The sequence below is a fragment of the Dendrobates tinctorius genome, unplaced genomic scaffold, assembly GCF_039654945.1.
Source record: "Dendrobates tinctorius isolate UK_male_01 unplaced genomic scaffold, ASM3965494v1 ptg000046l, whole genome shotgun sequence".
Classification (NCBI taxonomy): Eukaryota; Metazoa; Chordata; class Amphibia; order Anura; family Dendrobatidae; genus Dendrobates; species Dendrobates tinctorius.
Genome location: NW_027361714.1, coordinates 29545415 through 29565537, shown reverse-complemented (window position 1 = coordinate 29565537; position 20123 = coordinate 29545415).

Here is a 20123-nt window from a genome sequence, read left to right as displayed (position 1 = left end):
ATTTGGTGAACTGATCGATGATGGTTAAGATGTAGCTAGGGCTTGTCCTGCTAGCCTCTACCTTCAGATGATCAATGGCTACCATTTCTAATGGACGTCAACTCACAATTGGATGCAGTGGTGCTTTATGATCAGCTTTCACAGTTTTCCTAGTCACAGACGTGTGACATTCCTGCCACCATTTTTCAATGTTTCCTGTCATGTCAATCCTATAGAATCGCCTACGGCCTGTGGCTTTTGTCATTTGCACTCCAAAGTGACCAGACACATCATGATAGGCAGTGCGGACCATGTCTACATCTCTCCCTGTGATCACAATTTGATGGAGGCGAGTAACAGTGATGGAATCCACACTACTGCGATACAGCAATCCTTTCTTCACAAATAACCGTTTTCGCTGTCTCCACTGACAAAGTAATTGAGGGTCAGCATCACCTCTACGAAATCTACTGGGAGGTTTTCCCGTGATTAGTAATTCCCAAATTTCTGCAAACACTCGACTTTCCATCTGTACTTGTATCCATCTAGTTTCAAGCAGCGGAGAGTCTGGACTGGCTTACTGAGACTGAAATATATATGAAGATTTAAAAGTACGCCAACAATGTATACTGGTGTATGCTTCGAATACATTTCCCTTTTTCTACTTTTTATATTCTGGTGTAATCCATACTGAGCCTGTGAGTGTCTGTGTCTGACTCCGGAAATATAGATGGAAATTTACAATTACCCCTAGACTGGTTACACCTGGTATCTGCTGATACAGTAGCTTTGTTCTAAATTTTTTATTACGGTATAATCCATAGTGAGAGAGCGTCTGAGGGAGACTACGGGAATATCTATACGGAGATTTAAATTGTACCCTACAATATATATACTTGATATCTTGTTATCCAGTACCTTTTTTTCAACATTTTGTATTATGGTCAAATCCAGAATGAGTGAGCGTCTGAGGGTGACTCCGGAAATATATACCGATATTTCAAATTTGACCAACACTGTATACAGCTCTACGCTTCTGATACAGTACCCTTTTTTGCTATTTACATTCTGGTTTAATCCATAATGAGCCTGTGAACGTCTGTCTCTTACTCTGGAAATATATTTGGAGATTTAAGATTACACCAAGACTTTATACAGCTGTACGCATGTGATACATTACCCATTTACAGCTTTTTATATTCTTGTCTAATCCATACTGGACCTGAGAGCATTTGTGTCTGCCTCCTGAAATATATATGGAGATTCAGAATGTTTAAACTATACTATATATACCTTGTATCTGGTGATACTGAACCCTTTTTCAAATTTTTAAGATTATTGTGTAATCCATACTGAGCCTGTGAGCGTCTGTGTATGACTCATGAAATATATATGGAGATTTACAATTATCCCTAGACTGTATAGAGCTGTACGCTTCTGATACAGTACCATATATCTGCTGGTATTTTGGGTACATTTTCACAAAAATTAGTAAGTCTGGTGGAAGAGGCCGCGGACGTGGGTGTGAGGGGCCAGCTGGTACTGATGGTGGTGGTGGTGCATCTGCTGGTAGTGCCAAAAGCACAATAGCAGCTAAGGCAGGAGGTGTTGAGCCTGCATCATGGTCTGTTGAGCCTGAGTCCAGCTGTGTTTAATTAAACTGATAGGACTTGATCTGTAAAGGCACACAACTGTCTACATAAGTCCTCACAGGGCTCAGTGCATGTCAGACGAAATGAGAATCATGAGGTCAAAGGAACAGACCAAGGAGCTCAGAGACAGAATTGTGGCAAGGCACAGACCTGGCCAAGGTTACAAAATAATTTCTGCTGTACTCAAGGTTCCTAAGAGCACAGTGGAATCCATAATCCTTAAATGGAAGACGTTTGGGACCACTGAAGTCTTTCTAGACCTTAACTGTATTTATATTTCCACAGTGATATAACTTAAAGCTTAAATCATTAATAAATTGTAGCTTCATATATAAATAACACTATTTTTTAATTACATTAGAACCAATATAAATTATATTTTACCATATATACTCGAGTATAAGCCGACCCGAATATAAGCTGAGGCATCTAATTTTGCCACTGAAAACTAGGTAAGCTTATTGACCCGAGTATAAGTCAGGTATTTATTTTCCCCTCATCTCTGTCCTGCTATGTGTGGCTCCCCCATCCAGTCCTGGTATGTGGCTCCCCCATCCAGTCCTGGTATGTGGCTCCACCATCCTGTCCTGGTATGTGGCTCCCCTGTTTTGTCCTGGTATGTGTGACTCCTCTGTCCTGTCCTGCTATGTGTGGCTCCCACTATCTTGTCCGCCTGTTATGTGTGGCTCCTCCTGTTGCATGCATGGCTCCCTGGTACCGCATGACTCCCCGATCCCACATGGCTCCCCCAGTCCCACATGGCTCACCTCCTGTCCCTTCATTGTATGCATGGCTCACCCCCCCCATTCTACTCACCCTCCTCGTGCCATCACTGCATCACCATTGTCCCAAAACCAGCAGCTCTTCCTGTGCTCAGTGATCACATGGCACCATTCATTAACCCCTTCCCGACCTTTGACACCACGTAGGCATCATAAAAGTCGGTTCCAATCCGACCCATGATGCCTATGTGACGTCATGAATTGTTAGCCCCCCTGTGGGTCGGGTGACCGGGGTCAGTAAAAGGTCACCCGACCTGCAGATACAGGAAGCTTTGTGCTTCACCCCAGGGGGGGTGGCTTAACCCCCCCATGGCTACAATCGCTCTGATTGGCTGTTAAAAGTGAAACAGCCAATCTGAGCGATAGTAATATTTCATTGATGAAATAGCATCAGGCATGGCTAGAGACACCTATCTGATGCCCCCCACGTCTGACGGGGGCGATTGGCCCCTGCCATCATCTTCTGCTCCCCCTCCCCTTCCTTCCACTCCCCCGACCTTCCAATCACCCCTCACCCTCCACGGTGCCTCCAATGTCCCAGTGTCCATCCCGGTGTCCCGCTGTCCTGGATCATGTGCGCCGCCATCTTCCAAACTGGCGGGCGCATGCGCAGTGCGCCTGTCGAATCTGCCAAACAGTAGATTCCATTCATTCAATTTGATCACTGTGATAGATTCTATCACAGTGATCAAAGTAAAAAAATAGTAAATCACCCCCTTTATCACCCCCATAGGTAGGGACAAATAATAAAATAAATAAAAAAAAAATATTTTTCTATTAGGGTTAGAATTAGGGTTAGGGTTGGAATTAGGGTTAGGGTTGGAAATTGACTTAGGGTTGGAATTAGGGTTAGGGTTGGAATTAGGGTTAAGATTAGGGTTAGGGGTGTGTTGGGGTTAGGATTGAGATTAGGGTTAGGCTTGTGGTTAGGCTTGTGGTTAGGGTTGGGATTAGGGTTTGGGGTGTGTGGGGTTAGGGCTATGGTTAAGGTTGGGATTAGGGTTAGGGATGTGTTGGGGTTAGGATTGTGGTTAGGGGTGTGTAGGGGTTAGGATTGGAGTTAGAATTGAGGGGTTTCCACTGTTTAGGCACATCAGGGGGTCTCCAAACGCGACATAGCGCCACCATTGATTCCAGCCAATTTTGCGTTCAAAAAGTCAAATGGTGCTCCCTCCCTTCCAAGCTCCCACATGTGCCCAAACAGTGGTTTACCCCAACATATGGGGTATTAGCGTACTCAGGAAAAATTGCACAACAACTTTGGGGATCAAATTTCTCCTGTTACCCTTGGGAAAATAAAAAATTGTGGGCTAAAAAATTATTTTAGTGGAAAAAAATGATTTTTTATTTTCATGCCTCTGCGTTATAAACTTCTGTGAAGCACTTGGGGGTTCAATGTGCTCCCCAGACATCTAGACAAGTTCCTTGGAAGGTCTAGTTTCCAAAATGGGGTCCTTTGTTGGCGGTTTCTACTGTTTAGGCACATCTGGGAATCTGCAAACGTAATGACACCCACAGATCATTCCATCAAAGTCTGCATTTCAAAACATCACTACTTCCCTTCCAAGCTCTGCCATGCGCCCAAACAATGGTTCCCCTCCACATATGGGGTACCAGCATACTCAGGACAAACTGGACAACAATTTTTGGGGTCAAATTTCTCCTGTTACCCTTGTGAAAATAAAAATTGTGGGCTAAAAAAACATTTTTTGAGAAAAAAAAGAATTTTTATTTTCACTGCTCTGCGATATAAACTTCTGTGAAGCACTTGGGGGTTCAAAGTGCTCACCACACATCTAGATAAGTTCCTTGTGGGGTCTAGTTTCCAAAATGGGGTCACTTGTGGGGAGTTTCTACTGTTTAGGTGCATCAGGGGTTCTGCAAGCGTAATATGATGCCCGCAGACCATTCCATCGAAGTCGGCATTTCAAAACGTCACTACTTCCCTTCCGAGCCCCGACATGTGCCCGAACACTGATTTCCCCCACATATGGGGTATCAGCGTACTCAGGACAAGCTGTACAACTTTTGGAGTCCAATTTATCCTGTTACCTTTGTGAAAATATAAAATTCCCGGCTAAAAAAATCATTTTTTGAGGAAAAAAATGATTTTTTATTTTCACGGCTCTGTGTTATAAACTTATGTGAAGCACCTGGAGGTTCAAAGTGCTCACTATGAATCTAGATAAGTTCCTTAGGGGGTCTAGCTTCCAAAATGGGGTCATTTGTGGGGGAACTCCAAAGTTTAGGCACACAGGGGCTTTCCAAACACGACATGGTGTCCGCTAATGATTGAAGCTAATTTTCCATTCAAAAAGTCAAATGGCGCTCCTTCCCTTCTGAGCCCTGCCGTGCGCACAAACAGTGATTCCCCCCACATATGGGGTACCAGCGTACTCATGACAAATTGGACAACAACTTTTGGGGTCCAATTTCTCCTGTTACCCTTGGGAAAATAGAAAATAGCTGGCTAAAAATTCATTTTTGAGGAAAAAAAGATTTTATATTTTCACGGCTCTGCGTTTATAAACTTCTGTGAAGCACTTGTTGGTTCAAAGTGCTCACTACACATCTAGATAAGCTCTTTGGGGGTCTAGTTTCCAAAATGGGGTCACTTGTGGGGAGTTTCTCCTGTTTAGGCACATCAGGGACTCTGCAAACGTAACATGACGCCCACAGAACATTCCATCAAAGTCTGCATTCCAAAATGGCACTCCTTCCTTCCGAGCTCTCCCATACGCCCAAACAGTGGTTCCCCCCACATATGGGGTGTCGGTGTACTCAGGACAAATTGCACAACAAAGTTTGTGGCCTAATTCGCTCCTGTTAGCCTTGTGAAAATAAAAAATAGCGGTTTAAAAAATCATTTTTGAGGAAAAAAAGATTTTTTTTTCACTGCTCTGTGTTATAAACATCTGTGAAGCACTGAAGGGTTCAAAGTGCTCACCACAGATCTAGAAAAGTTCAATAAAGGGTCTAGTTTCCAAAATGGTGTCACTTGTGGGGTTTTTTCACTGTTTAGGCACACAGGGGCTCTCCAAACGCGACATGGTGTCCGCTAACGATTTACGCTAATTTTCCATTCAAAAAGTCAAATGGTGCTCCTTTCCTTCTAGGCCCTGCCATGCGCCTAAACAGTAGTTTATGACCGCATTTGAGGTATCGTTGTACTCAGGAGAAATTGCCCAACAAATTCTAGGATCCATTTTATCCTGTTGCCCATGTGAAAATGAAAAAATTGACGCTAAAAGAAAATTTTTGTTGTTAAAATAAAAATGTCCATTTTTTCCTTCCACGTTGCTTTAGTTCCTGTGAAGCACCTGAAGGGTTAATAGACTTCTTGAATGTAGTTTTGAGCAGCTTGAGGGGTGCAGTTTTTAGAATGTTGTCACTTTTGGGTATTTTCTGCCATATAGACACATCAAAGTGACTTCAAATGTGAGGTGGTCCCTAAAAAAAATGGTTTTGTAAATTTTGTTGCAAAAATGAGAAACCGCTGGTTAACTTTTAACCCTTATAACTTCCTAACAATAAAAAAAATTTGTTCCAAAATTGTGTTGACGTAAAGAAGACATGTGGGAAATGTTATTTATTAACTATTTTGTGTCACATAACTCTCTGGTTTAACAGAATAAAAATTCAAAATGTAAAAATTGCAAAATTTTCAACATTTTCGCTAAATTTCCATTTTTTTAACAAATAAACACAAAAATTATCAACCTAAATTTACCACTAACATGAAGCCCAATATGTCATGAAAAAAACAAACACAAATCTATAGGATGTGTTGAAGCATTCCTGAGTTATTACATCATAAAGGGACACTTGTCAGAATTGCAAAAAATGTCCAGGTCATTAAAGTCAAAATAGGCTAGGTCATGAAGGGGTTAATGGAATGAATATGCACTCCACGCCTATGGGAGTGGAGATGCATGCATATTCATTACCTTAATCAGCAGTACCACATGACTGCTGAGCACAGGATGAGCTGCTGGCGCCTGGAAGGAGATGCAGGGATGGAGATGCAGCGATGGCACGGGGAGGGTGAGTATGATGTCTTCTGTTAGCCGTCGGCTGCAGCTGCAGATTCAGCTGTCACAGTGCCACAGCCGCCGACTCCTACCGCTGCTCCGCTGCTCCCCCTCCCCAGCAGGCTTTCTGGACAATGACTCGTGTATAAACCGAGGGGGGCGTTTTCAGCATACAAAAAATGTGGTGAAAATCTCGGCTTATACACAAGTATATATTTTAATTGTTTTGTTTCTGTATGAATTTTACATTTAATCTTATCTTTTATTTTTCCTTAGAATTTTCATTTCAAATAAGAATTTGATCAAAAACCTCTTATATGGATTTATTTACAGTGGAAGTTGTAATAACTGCATGATTTTATATATCTAACACTTAAAAATAATATGATTAGCTGAATCACATTATTTCTGAGTAACATATCTAAATTATTCTTTTTGAGTGCTGCTAATAATGGCTGTTTTCAGAGTTTTTTTTTTGCATGGTAAGGTAATTGACTGTACTGCATGTCATGTTTTTGACAGCCACAGTATGTAACATTTGAACTTTGGGCTAATAATAAAGACACCAAACACCCTATTTTCAGTTGTGTAACTTAAAGCTTATAATCCTCAGTGAAAAAATGTTCTAAAAGACATGCAAGTCAAAGGAATTCTTTAGACCTCCTAAGTTTCAGTGTTCGAATACAATTGCAACCACGGCACCAACCCATTTATCTTATTTGTCCTTGGATCTATAGACTGGTTTATAAAGTAAAAGTCTTATGTTATGTGTATTTGGGGAACATTCAAAGAAATCTTAAGATGTTAATCTTAAGATATTAAATATAATACTTTTAAAATGCAAATTAATAATTAAGATACAATAATTTTGGTTACTATATACATTGTGACTAGTGATGAGCGAGTATACTAGTTGCTCGGGTTTCCCCGAGCATGCTCGGGTGGTCTCCGCGTATTTGGAAGTACTCAGAGATTTAGTTTCTGTCGACGCAGCTGCATGATTTGTGGCTACTTGACAGCCTGAATACATGTGAGGGTTGCCTGTTTGTTAGGGAATTCACACATGTATTCAGGCTGTCTAGCAGCCGTAAATCATGCAGTTACGGCAACAGAAACTAAATCTCCGAGCACTTACAAATACTTGGAGATCACCCAAGCATGCTCGGGAAAACCCGAGCAACGAGTATACTCGCTCATCACTAATTGTGACAGTCACTGGTAAAGTAATGGAGGGGAGAGATGTGTCACTGCACTTAATGGCGGCAGTGATGTGAAACCAGAGTAATTTTCCTTCCAGCACACTAAGTGTTGTGAGGGTTAAGTTAAAGTTTCGTACATGGGTTGGTTTTATGTGGGCATCCATTGAGTGGGTGGGAGGGTGCACATGGGTGGGAGGGTGCCCACTTTATCTCTACCTGCACCGCCGTGTACTGACAGCACCTGTGTGATGTCACAATCATGTGGTGAGTCACATGATGAATAGGAGTCACATGGTCTAGGATTTAAGTGGGGGGCTTTGCAAGACAGCAGGGTGTAGTGTACCTGGAGAGGAAACACTCCAGAAAGGTGTTGGTGCCAGTTTAAGGAAGGTGACCTGATGGATGGACAGACGTGTCAGAACAGAGAAAGGAAGGTTTGCACAGTTTAGACAGGTGTCAGTTACTACAGTGGGGAAACAGCTGAGAAAGTGTAATGGACGTGCAGTAACTTGGGTTGACCATTAGAGGGCAGGGAGGAGTGTGAGCAAAGGACTTGACATCAGCTTAGGGCTTAGGAAACCGTTGGTCATGGGGACGGAGTTACAATGAACCAGGAATGATATAAATTTGACAGGAGGGTTCCAGAAAGTTCCAGTCCCCAGGGGGAGCTCCAGTGACAGGAGGACTATGACAGTTTGTGCACTGTGAGGAAAACCAGACCAGGGGGACTGAGGTGAAAGGAAGTCAGGGGGGTGGTCCTGACAGGAAGAACCGCAGTATAGACGAGGCTCTGGGTGTAGGACACCGTATTTGGAACGACGAAACTGACCAGTAAAGTGCTGATTGTGTATGGGCCTAAGGCGGCCACAGTGACTGAGCTGACAGGATCATCACAGAGTGAAAGAGGGGCGGTACGTATAAATACGTCCCTGGTGTAAAGTACAGTGTGTGAAGCGGCCCTGGACATGGAGGGCCGTGAGAAAGATATTACGGTGTGCTGTGAGGGCGGTCAGTCGGACGGTGGAAAATAAACTTGGACCTGTTGCACCCGAAACTTGCCTCTATCTTGTGTCTGTACATCACTGCACGGTATACAAAGGGACCACCCCCCAGCCCGGTCCACGACTCTACACTTGGCGTAGTCGGCAGGATCGCCGCCGCTAATATGTCATCTTCTGCGGCAGGCCTGCCCTAAAGAATGGAGAAAGACTTGGACTACACTGTTTGGATTACAAACACCTGTGGAATACAAATTACCCACCTGTGGATTACAAATTGGGAGCGCTGTGGTGTATCTGCATCGCCAGCAGAAGATCCAGGGAGGTACCAGGACTGGTGCAAGATGGCTGTGCTGTTTCAGCGCAGTGGAGAGTTCCAGGTGTTTGCTGTTGTTTCCAATGGACTGGGTCCACCTCCTACGTACCCCTGAAGCCAGCGATATGTACCAGGAGGCCGGTGCTCCCATGTACTGGACCCTGACAAGTGGGTGGAAAGGTCTGCCATCGCCCCACCCAGCAGAGGGAGTGGCACAGGGAAAAAGTTTGGCTGCGGCTGTCTGGCGCCATTCGAGTGCTGCCCATCGGACAATATGAGACGCTGTGGATGTCGGGGCATCGGGCGTCTAGAGTGGCGGTGGCGCCGGGAGGTCGAGTCACACCAGGAAACGTTCCCCTCAGGGCCACGGATAGGCAGCTGGATGTTGAGTAAAGGAGCGGAGCCTGTGCGGAACCACCGGGAACGGCCACCTAAGTTACCAGCGGAGAGCCTCCCTGCAGAGCCTGAGCCTGAAGGCTAGCCCTGCCGGAAGGCGGGATGAAGAGCGGAGATTGCGGGAGGAGCCACGTGATGAGGAGACAGAGGCCACGGCGCCAAGGAAGGTGAGAGTTCCCCCGGCCCCGACAGTGGCTCCGCAAGCAGCCCCTACCATTCGGCCGCAGTGCGCGGCAGCCTGTGCCCCAGAAAGCCCGGCCAAGGAGGGCCCTACTATATGCGCAGAACTGAGCAGGGCCTCCGCTTCTGGTCCCGAACCACTACAACCAGTGGCACCATGCCTGGTGTCGCCCGTGCGGAGCCTGACCGAAGAAGACACTGCTGCATCCCCTCTGCCGCTAGCGACCGCATCTTCAAAGGCGGCCGCTGACCCGGCTCCGGATGAAATTGCAGGTTCGGCCTACCCTGCGGCCGCGGCTGTTATGCCGGCACTGGAATCGACTGCGGCCTGTGTGACAGGCCCTGTGGCCCAATCTCCTAAGAACATGGCTGCTCCCATCTGCCACCCGGCCCCAGGGGCTGCTGGGCCACTGACATCATCGAACGCCTCTGCCCCGCTCTCTTCTTCGGTGAAGCCCCGCTCACCGGACTCCCGAGCCTGTAGTGTACCCTCTGTTTGGGTCGCAGAGGTTATAAGGAAGAAGGCCCGGGAGCGGGAGATATGGAACCAGCTCCATGCAGGGGGAGAGGCTGGAATGGCGGCTAAGAGATCCAAGGGACGGCTGGTGTATACCAACATCGCTCAAGGACACGGCTTTATTCGGAATGAGACTGGCCAGAAAATTTACGTAAATGTGGCTTCCATTCGTCACGGCCGGGCTCTACAAGAGGGGCCTTGGTGTCGAACTACAAAGAGTACCGCCCCCGCGGCTACTACGCGGTAACTGTGATTGCTGAGCCAGAAGAACACGAGCCCCCGTAAAAAGGACTGTTGCGGACACTCCCTACATCCCGGGAGCTCCACGGTTGTGGGGCCCCTTGCTGCCGGCTACTAGGAAATGGTTTAAACTTTCGAAATTTCGTTGCACTGTTGTGCAAATCACAAGGACAGTTTGCGTCCGGTTGCGTACAGTTTGGTATTAAGCCTGGCAAAGCAGGGGTTTCAAGAAGGGAGAGTGTCCATGTCCAAGGAAGGGGGGAGGAGAACATGTGATGTTTTTATTGTTGTATGTTGATTTTTGAAGCAATAGAAAAGAAAAAAATATGAAAATGGGGTATTTGTGATATTATAAAGTTGTTTTGTTGTATAATATGCACAAGAAAAATGCAACAGGTCCGGGTAAGGGAAGGTCTGTGTGACCAAAGGGAAGTGTGAGATCCGAAAGGGGTCTATGTGTGGAGGTCTGGGAGACCGAGACGCCGACCATGACATGTAACTGAAAGAAAGGTAAAAGAGATGGAAGACGTGAGAAAGACAGCTGTCCTAGGTCAGGTCCCCCACACCATGGACACCCCTGAAGGAGAAAGATGGACGCCGGCAATGATCTAGTAGGTTTGAGGCCTCGATCATGGTGTACCGCACAGTGGAAGGTGACAGAAGGGGAGAGTAGGGGAAGGTACACGCCATAGAGAGAATATGGGTGCACCTAGCCCAATTTGAAAGACGTTGTCAAGTGGCATGCGCGCTGGTGAGTAGCAGTAGGCTGCTCAGAGCATGGTGCTCCCAGTATGGTTCGGCCCCCCACGGGTAGTGGGTGTGGCCCAACAACTGGTCCGACAACAGAGTGTAGGTGAAGCTTCAGAACGACGAAGGCAGGGATTACGATTGTCGAGGATGACAATAGACAAAGGAAGGGGGAGTGTAGGGAAGGTGACCTGACGGACAGACGTGTCAGAACAGAGAAAGGAAGGTTTGCACAGTTTAGACAGGTGTCAGTTACTACAGTGGGGAAACAGCTGAGAAAGTGTAGTGGACGTGCAGTACCTTGGGTTGACCATTAAAGGGCAGGGAGGAGTGTGAGCAAAGGACTTGACATCAGCTTAGGGCTTAGGAAACCGTTGGTCATGGGGGACGGCGTTACAGGGAACCGGGAATTATATAAATTTGACAGGAGGGTTCCAGAAAGTTCCAGTCCCCAGGGGGAGCTCCAGTGACAGGAGGACTACGACAGTTTGTGCACTGTGAGGAAAACCAGACCAGGGGGACTGAGGTGAAAGGAAGTCAGGGGGGTGGTCCTGACAGGAAGAACCGCAGTATAGACGAGGTTCTGGGTGTAGGACGCCGTATTTGGAACGACGAAACTGACCAGTAAAGTGATGCTGGTGTACGGGCCTAAAGCGGCCACAGTGACTGAGCTGACAGGATCGTCACAGAGTGAAAAAGGGGCGGTACGTATACAGTGGGGAAAAAAAGTATTTAGTCAGTCAGCAATAGTGCAAGTTCCACCACTTGAGAGTAGTGTTGAGCATTCCGATACCGCAAGTATCGGGTATCGGCCGATACTTGCTGTATCGGAATTCCGATACCGACTTCCGATATTTTTTTAATATCGGAATTCGGCATCGGAATCGGAAGTTCAGTTGATTGACGGCCTGACGTCATCATGATGCGCGGTGTGTGCGCATCATGATGCGCCGTCATTTCGGGCCTTCCGGGGGTCTCTGCCGGCCTGCCGGGGGGCTGTGCCGGCCTGCCGGGGGGCTGTGTGGACTGCCCGGGGTCTGTACCGGCCTGCCGGGGGGCTGTGCCGGCCTGCCGGTGGTCTGTGCACCCTGTGGGGGTCTGTACCGGCCTGCCGGGGGGCTGTGCCGGCCTGCCGGGGGGCTGTGCTGATGTCCGGGGGTCTGTGCAAGCATCGTCCGATGGGACTACAAGTCCCATCGGGCGATGCCTGCTACCATGACAGTGATTGACACATTAGCCAATGATGGGACAGTAGTAGTCCCATCATCCGGCTAATGTGTTAAATGTTAAAAAAAAAAAAAAAAAATACTACATACATACTACATGCTACATACATACTACATATATACTACATACATACTACATACATGCTACATACATACTACATGCATGCTACATACATACTACATATATACTACATACATACTACATACATACTGCATGCTACATACATACTACATACATACTACATGCATACTACATGCATGCTACATATATACTACATGCTACATACATACCACATACATACTACATGCATGCTACATATATACTACATGCTACATACATACCACATACATACTACATACATGCTACATATATACTACATACATACCACATACATACTACATACATGCTACATACATACTACATACATACTACATGCATGCTACATACATACTACATACATACTACATGCATGCTACATACATGCTACATACATACTACATGCTACATACATACTACATATATACTACATACATACTACATATATACTACATGCATGCTACATACATACTGCATGCTACATGCATGCTACATACATACTACATACATACTACATGCATGCTACATACATACTACATGCTACATACATACCACATACATACTACATACATGCTACATATATACTACATGCATGCTACATACATACTACATATATACTACATGCATGCTACATACATACTACATGCTACATGCATGCTACATACATACTACATACATACTACATGCTACATACATACCACATATATACTACATACATACAATACATTCATACAATACATACATAGACATACAGTACATATAACATAGAGTAACATACTTACCAATACTTGTCACATTGTTCCCCGAAGCCATTGTCTTTCCGGAATAAATATTAACATAACAAACCACAAAAATACTCACCCACGATCCGAAGCAGTCCACGAGTGTGTCCCACGACGATCTTGGGTAGAGAACTGCAGCATCAGATGATGCTGCCGTTCTCTACGGGCTGCAGGAATCCAATGACGGAAGGTAGGTATCCTTCCGCACTGTATTCCTCCGCCACTTAAAAAAAAAAAAGTCCCTAGTCTCACTTTATGCCATTGCTGTGTGGGAATTTCCCACACAGCAATGGCATAAAGTGAGACTAGGGACTTTTTTTTTTTTTAAGTGGCGGAGGAATACAGTGCGGAAGGATACCTACCTTCCGTCATTGGATTCCTGCAGCCCGTAGAGAACGGCAGCAACAGCTGATGCTGCAGTTCTCTACCCAAGATCGTCGTGGGACACACTCGTGGACTGCTTCGGATCGTGGGTGAGTATTTTTGTGGTTTGTTATGTTAATATTTATTCCGTAGACGACAATGGCTTCGGGGAACAATGTGACAAGTATTGGTAAGTATGTTACTCTATGTTATATGTACTGTATGTCTATGTATGTATTGTATGAATGTATTGTATGTATGTAGTATATATGTGGTATGTATGTAGCATGTAGTATGTATGTAGTATGTATGTAGCATGCATGTAGCATGCAGTATGTATGTAGCATGCAGTATGTATGTAGCATGCATGTAGTATATATGTAGTATGTATGTAGCATGCATGTAGTATATATGTAGCATGTATGTGGTATGTATGTAGCATGTAGTATGTATGTAGCATGCATGTAGTATATATGTAGTATGTATGTAGTATGTATGTAGCATGTAGTATGTATGTAGCATGCATGTAGTATATATGTAGTATGTATGTAGCATGTAGTATGTATGTAGCATGCATGTAGTATATATGTAGTATGTATGTAGCATGTAGTATGTATGTAGCATGCATGTAGTATATATGTAGTATGTATGTAGCATGCATGTAGTATATATGTAGTATGTATGTAGCATGCATGTAGTATATATGTAGTATGTATGTGGTATGTATGTAGCATGTAGTATGTATGTAGCAAGCATGTAGTATATATGTAGTATGTATGTAGCATGTAGTATGCAGTATGTATGTAGCATGCATGTAGTATATATGTAGTATGTATGTTGCATGTAGTATGAATGTAGCATGTATGTAGTATGTAGTATGCATGTAGTATGTATGTAGTATTTTTTTTTTTTTTTTTTTTTTACATTTAACACATTAGCCGGATGATGGGACTACTACTGTCCCATCATTGGCTAATGTGTCAATCACTGTCATGGTAGCAGGCATCGCCCGATGGGACTTGTAGTCCCATCGGACGATGCCTGCACAGACCCCCGGAGCCTGCACAGACCACCGGCAGGCCGGCACAGCCCCCCGGCAGGCCGGCACAGCCCCCCGGCAGGCCGGCACAGCCCCCCGGAGCCTGCACAGCCCCCCGGCAGGCCGGCACAGCCCCCCGGCAGGCCGGCACAGCCCCCCGGAGCCTGCACAGACCACCGGCAGGCCGGCACAGACCACCGGAGCCTGCACAGACCCCCTGGCAGGCCGGCACAGCCCCCCGAAAGGCCCGTACAGACCCCAGAGAGGCTGTACAAGGGCAGGAAAGGGTTTTTCTTATTCCGATACCGGAAGTCCCATAGACTTGAATGGGACTTCCGGTATCGGAATCGGCGATACCGATACTTTTTTTAAAGATCGGCCGATACCATCCGATACGATACTTTGAAGTATCGGATGGTATCGCTCAACTCTACTTGAGAGGCGTCTGTAATTTACATCATAGGTAGACCTCAACTATGGGAGACAAACTGAGAAAAAAAAATCCAGAAAATCACATTGTCTGTTTTTTTTTCATTTTATTTGCATATTATGGTGGAAAATAAGTATTTGGTCAGAAACAAGCAATCAAGATTTCTGGCTCTCACAGACCTGTAACTTCTTCTTTAAGAGTCTCCTCTTTCCTCCACTCATTACCTGTAGTAATGGCACCTGTTTAAACTTGTAATCAGTATAAAAAGACACCTGTGCACACCTTCAAACAGTCTGACTCCAAACTCCACTATGGTGAAGACCAAAGAGCTGTCAAAGGACACCAGAAACAAAATTGTAGCCCTGCACCAGGCTGGGAAGACTGAATCTGCAATAGCCAACCAGCTTGGAGTGAAGAAATCAACTGTGGGAGCAATAATTAGAAAATGGAAGACATACAAGACCACTGATAATCTCCCTCGATCTGGTGCTCCACGCAAAATCCCACCCCATGGGGTCAGAATGATCACAAGAACGGTGAGCAAAAATCCCAGAACCACGCGGGGGGACCTAGTGAATGAACTGCAGAGAGCTGGGACCAATGTAACAAGGCCTACCATAAGTAACACACTACGCCACCATGGACTCAGATCCTGCAGTGCCAGACGTGTCCCACTGCTTAAGCCTGTACATGTCCGGGCCCATCTGAAGTTTGCTAGAGAGCATTTGGATGATCCAGAGGAGTTTTGGGAGAATGTCCTATGGTCTGATGAAACCAATCTGGAACTGTTTGGTAGAAACACAACTTGTCGTGTTTGGAGGAAAAAGAATACTGAGTTGCATCCATCAAACACCATACCTACTGTAAAGCATGGTGGTGGAAACATCATGCTTTGGGGCTGTTTCTCTGCAAAGGGGCCAGGATGACTGATCCGGGTACATGAAAGAATGAATGGGGCCATGTATCGTGAGATTTTGAGTGCAAACCTCCTTCCAACAGCAAGGGCATTGAAGATGAAACGTGGCTGGGTCTTTCAACATGACAATGATCCAAAGCACACCACCAGGGCAACGAAGGAGTGGCTTCGTAAGAAGCATTTCAAGGTCCTGGAGTGGCCTAGCCAGTCTCCAGATCTCAACCCTATAGAAAACCTTTGGAGGGAGTTGAAAGTCCGTGTTGCCAAGCGAAAAGCCAAAAACATCACTGCTCTAGAGGAGATCTGCATGGAGGAATGGGCCAACATACCAACAACAGTGTGTGGCAACCTTGTGAAGACTTACAGAAAACGTTTGACCTCTGTCATTGCCAACAAAGGATATATCACAAAGTATTGAGATGAAATTTTGTTTCTGACCAAATACTTATTTTCCACCATAATATGCAAATAAAATGAAAAAAAAACAGACAATGTGATTTTCTGGATTTTTTTTTCTCAGTTTGTCTCCCATAGTTGAGGTCTACCTATGATGTAAATTACAGACGCCTCTCATCTTTTTAAGTGGTGGAACTTGCACTATTGCTGACTGACTAAATACTTTTTTTCCCCACTGTAAATACGTCCCTGGTGTAAAGTACCGTGTGTGAAGTGGCCCTGGACACGGAGGGCCGTGAGAAAGATATTACGGTGTGCTGTGAGGGCCGTCAGTCGGACTGTGGAAAATAAACTTGGACCTGTTGCACCCGAAACTTGCCTCTATCTTGTGTCTGTACGTCACTGCGCGGTATACAGAGGGACCTCTCCCCAGCTCGGTCCACGACTCTTCACCTGTGTGGCAAGTTATGGACTTGTTGTGGACACTATAACCGAGAACGGGCTGAACCCTGCTTGGAAAAGGACTGTGTTTTCTTCCTTTTTATTTTTTGCTGTTCTGCCTAGAGGGCTGTGTTTATTTTCCCTTGCTGGATTTATGCTGCCTCAATAAACCAAGAACATTCTTAAAGAGACAGTGTTTCGTTTATACCTGTGTGTCCAGCTGAGTGAGACGCTCTACCACAAGATGTATTCATAGCTTTTTATGGGAAATATAAGCATTAAACATAAATTTGACAGTCTGAAAACGAATATGTGACAGATGAACTTATGATCAGCTGTTAAGATGTATTGTGTGACTGCTTGAATGAAAGGCCTCGAGTTATGGAATGCTAGGGAAAAAAATGTTTTTATGTGAAATAATACAAATAAGTTTAATTATGAGAATAATGAGATACATAATGAAATATTATCTATGCAACATATATTTATTTAGTAATTATTTCTTAATTTAGTAAATTGTGGATAAGTGTAATCACACATCAAAATAATTTCTCAAAATCATTCACATTTAGAATAATTTTACCAAATGACAATTTTATAATATTCAGTATTATTACTTAATGGTTACATAGATGGGTACATGCACATGTTGAGACAAATATGATACTAATTTATATTAAATTTAAACAGACTATTTATAAAATAATTAATTATTTTTAATTGTTGGTTTGGGTTTTTGGTTCTGATATATGAATTATTTCATAACTTAATATTTCAAGGTATTAAGAGGGAAAGAGAGTCATGTGACACATCAAACTTATTGATAATTTCACAAGAAAAACAATGGTGTGCTTGGTTTTAACGTAACTTTATTCTTTCATTAGTTATTTACAAGTTTCTCTTTGTTTACAGCCATTGACATGTAAAAGGGGTTGACACATGAGGAGCGGATGGAAATTGTGTTGCTCCCAGTATGACATAAGAGCTTACACTCTACATGAGAGAGAGACTGTGGAGAAGGAAAACCACTCTGCCATACACTGGGAGCCGGTGATTTCAGGTGGCCTAGCTACTGCAGGTACTGCCTATCACTATACAAGAAATAATAATTTGTAATATTTCATCGCTGCAAGGAATTATGGAAGGCCCACACGGAAATGCAAAATGACATTTGTCGGCTCTCTGATGCTTTGGTAGTGCTGGAAATGGTGGCAGGTAAGTTTATCTTTGCTAACGGAAAATCAAATCTCAAGTGTTTGAGCTTGAAAAAGGCTGCAAATTTCAGGACATTTGACTTGAACTCGATCCTCCTTGGATCCATCCAATCATCTCTATCTACCACCAAATCTTGCAGAACCACCAACACAGATGTGTATTTGAATCATGTCTTCGTTCTTCTCTGCCCTCATCTCATCTGAGTATAAATGCTGAAATATTTTCCTTAGCTTCCAGAGTGCTGTGGTTTAGGGGAATAGGGGACAAAAGAAACAGGAGGTGTGAAAGAAATACATAATTATAAGGGAAACGATAATATCAGTAAAATAGCTAGTTAGGGCTGCATCCATATATTGTCTCTACCCAAGGAGATCTGCCCACTCTTATTACCGAAACTCAAAACTACAGCGTAGGTTTCCTGGGAGAATGCAGAGAGGGGTCAAACATGGCTGCTCGGCCTGGACCCTCTAGTTGAAAGAGGTAGCTAGAATAGCTTGTAACTAGAAAATAATATTTCCCATTGTCTGTATAGAGAGAAAGAGGAGAGGCACAGGAAATTTCACATGCTACAAATTAGCCCATTATCCATTCATAAACAGCAACTTTTAAATGGGCCAATCCGGTTCATCCTGGAAATAAGAGCCTATGGTCAGGACTATAAAAAGCTACATGGCACAAAGAGAAGGGGATCACATGTGAGGCACGGATGGGAGACTGATGCGATTGATAATTCATCTCTCCTTCCATAAGAAAACATAAGATAACTTATTTTATAACTGTTTTGCATATTTGTGTGCCATTTTATTTTTATTGTTTTATATCTTTTATTGTAAGCACTGTATATTTTTATATTGAAGCTTAAAATCTTTAATAAATTTGATCCTTGTATGCTCTAAAGCAGTGGTCCCCAACCTTTTTTTGCACCAGGGACCGGTTTCAAGCAAGACCATTCTTCCATGGCCCGGCAGGGCGGGGATGGAGGTGTGGCAGGGGCGGGGCTTTGGTTATAAGGGGGCGAGGCTATGGACGCAGTTGTAGTGTAGCAGTGCATACTTATAATTAAATAACATTTATAATGTGACTCAACTCACCATAGGTTTTGAATGAGTGCTCCATCACCCCCTTCTCCCCATCATTGCCTTCACCCCATCACTGCCATCTCTCCATCATTGCCTTCAATCCATCACTGCTGTCTCCCCATCATTGCCTTCACCCCATCACTCCCTTCTCCCCATCATTGCCTTCACCCCATCACTCCCCTCTCCCCATCATTGCCTTTACCCCATCATTGTCTTCACCCCATCACTGCCGTCTCTCCATCATTGCCTTCACCCCATCACTGCCGTCTCTCCATCATTGCCTTCACCCCATCACTGCTGTCTCCCCATCATTGCCTTCACCCCATCACTCCCTTCTCCCCATCATTGCCTTCACCCCATCACTGCTGTCTCCCCATCATTGCCTTCACCCCATCACTCCCCTCTCCCCATCATTGCCTTCACCCCATCACTCCCCTCTCCCCATCACTCCTTTCTCCCCATCACTCCCGTCTCTCCATCACTCCCCTCATGGCCTTCTCCCTCCTCCAGGGCCAGGCCACACACACACACACACACACACCTCTCTCCTCTCACCTGTCGCAGCATCGCCCGCGCTTCCTCGCTCTGGACACAGCAGCGGCCGCGCTCCTCTCTGTGTCAGTCAGAGACAGGAAGCGCGGGCGGCGGGCAGGAAGCTGGACGCAGTGGACGGGTCCTTGCAGCTCCGCTCCTGCTATTCCCTCTTGCAGGCAGCGGAGCTGCTTGGACCGCCCCTGGCTCCCCTTGTGTCCGCGGACCGGCAAGGGCACTGCAGCGGCCCGGTGCTGGGCCGCGGACCGGCGGTTGGGGACCCCTGCTCTAAAGAACTATGGTCTTTGAGAGAGTGTCTGATCTTTTAATTGTCTGACAGTAACAAATCTTGGGGACTCATCACCCCATGTGTTTGACGAGTAGTGGCAGCGCGTTAAGAAATCAGGGTGTGCGGACTGTGTCTGGGTGGAATTTATGCTCACTATATAGCCCAAAACAGATTAAGTTACAGTAGATAAATTAACCATTGCAGGCACACCCCACATCAAGTGCTGAGAAGTGTGTATGTTACAGGTGGGTTAATTACAGAAGTGAAAGAGGTGGTAGGAAT